Consider the following 2,120-nt stretch of genomic DNA (forward strand, 5'->3'; position numbering starts at 1 on the left):
TGGCAAGGAGTTGTGATCCTTTGGAGGAGAAGAGGCATTCTGGTTTTTGGAATTTTCAGCCTTTCTGCACTGGTTTCTCCCCATCTTTGTGGTTTTATCTACCTTTGGTTTTGATGTTGGTGACCTATGGCTGGGGTTTTGGTGTGGACATCCTTTTTGTTGATGTTGAGGCTATTCCTTTCTGTTTGTTATTTTCTTCTAACAGTCAGGCTTCTCAGCTGCATGTCTGTTGGCGTTTGCTGAAAGTCCACTCCAGACTCTTTTGCCTGGGTATCACCAGCAGAGGCTGCAAAACAGCAAATATTGCTGCCTGATCCTTCCTCTGGAAGCTTTGTCCCAGAGGGGCACACACCGGATGCCAGCCAGAGTTCTTCTGTATGAGGTGTCAGTCAGCCCCTACTGGGAGATATCTCCCAGTCAGGCTACATGGGGGTCAGGGACCCACTTGAGGATGCAGGCTTTCTGTTATCAGAGCTCAAACGCTGTGTTGGAGAATAACTGCTCTCTTCAAAGCTGTCATGCAGGGACGTTTAAGTCTGCTGAAGCTGTGCCCACAGCTGCCTCTTTCCCAGGTGCTCTGTCCCAGGGAGATGAGGGATTATCTGTAAGTCCCTGACTGGGGCTGCTGCCTTTTGTTCAGAGATGCCCTGCTCACAGAGGTGAAATCTAGAGAGGCAGTCGACCTTGCTGAGCTGTGGTGGGCTCCATCCAGTTCCAAATTCCCAAAGGCTTTATTTATACTGTGACATAAAACTGCCTACTTAAGCCTCAGCAATGGCAGACACTCCTCCTCCCACCAAACTCCAGTGTCCCAGGTTGATCTCAGACTGCTGTGCTAGGAACAAGAATTTCACACCAATGGATCTTAGCTTGCTGGACTCTGTGGGTGTGAGACCTGCCAAGCCAGGCACCAGAGGGAATTTCTTGATCTCTGGTTGTGAAGACCATGAGAAAAGAGCAGTATTTGGTCAAGAGTGTACTGTTCCTCCTGGTACAGTCTCTCATGTCTTCCCTGGCTAGGAAAGGGAAATCCCCAGACCCTTGTGTTTTCAGTGAGGTGACGCCCTGCCCTGCTTCAGCTTGCCCTCCGTGGGCTGCACCCACTGTCCAACAAGTCCCAATGAAGGAATGAACCAGGTACCTCAGTTGGAAATGAAGAAATCACCCATCTTCTGGGTCAATCTCACTGGGAGCTGCAGACCGGAGCTGTTCCTATTTAGACATGTTGCTGGGACCACCCCACAAACTTCAGTTTTTTAAAGAAAAAATCCACGATTTGGGACATGACTTTACTGCTGAAGAGAATTATCTCTCACCTGAGAGGATAAAAACTATTCAAAGTTTTCCTCGACCTACAACCAAAAGACAATTAAGAGGCTTTCTTGGACTTGCAGGATATTGCAGATCCTGGGTTCCAAATTTTTCCTTGATAGCCTCACCATTGTATGAGCTCACTGAAAATCCTATACCAGAGACTTTACCTCAGAAAGATAGTCATGACCAGACTTTTAGCCTAATAAATTTGGCCTTACAACAGCCCCCTGCTTTAGGACTTCCAAATTACACTAAACCTTTTACCTTGTTTGTTCATGAGCGTAACAATCAGGCATTAGGAGTCCTTGCTCAAGAACATGGTGGTAAACATAAACCTATTGCCATACTGTAGCTGCAATTAGGTCTAGTCACTAAGGCATATCCTAATTGTTTTAAAAGCAGTAGCAGCAGTGGCCAACCTGGTAGAAGCTTCGTGAGATCTAGTTTTAGAAAATGAACTTAATTTGCAAGTTCCTCATCCTGGAGAAAGTCCATTAAATTCCAACTGAACCCAGCATTTTTCAGCGAGTAGACTAACATCTTATGAATTACTTCTCCTATCTCTTAATCTTCATCCAAAACACCGTAATCTACTTCATCCTGCTACTCTGTTACCTCTGCCCAACGATGGTGAAGACCATAATTGTGTTAAGTGTAGTGTCAGAAATAGTGACCCTTCATGTTGATTTTCAATATACTCCACGGGATGATCCTGAATTAATAATTTTGGTTGATGGGTCATATGTCAAAAGCTCAGAAGGAAAATATCAGGCAGGATATGCTGTTACCACTCAAAATGAGTCAAA

The sequence above is a fragment of the Trachypithecus francoisi genome, unplaced genomic scaffold (genome assembly GCF_009764315.1).
Source record: "Trachypithecus francoisi isolate TF-2019V2 unplaced genomic scaffold, Tfra_2.0 Lachesis_group6, whole genome shotgun sequence".
In the NCBI taxonomy this organism is placed as follows: Eukaryota; Metazoa; Chordata; class Mammalia; order Primates; family Cercopithecidae; genus Trachypithecus; species Trachypithecus francoisi.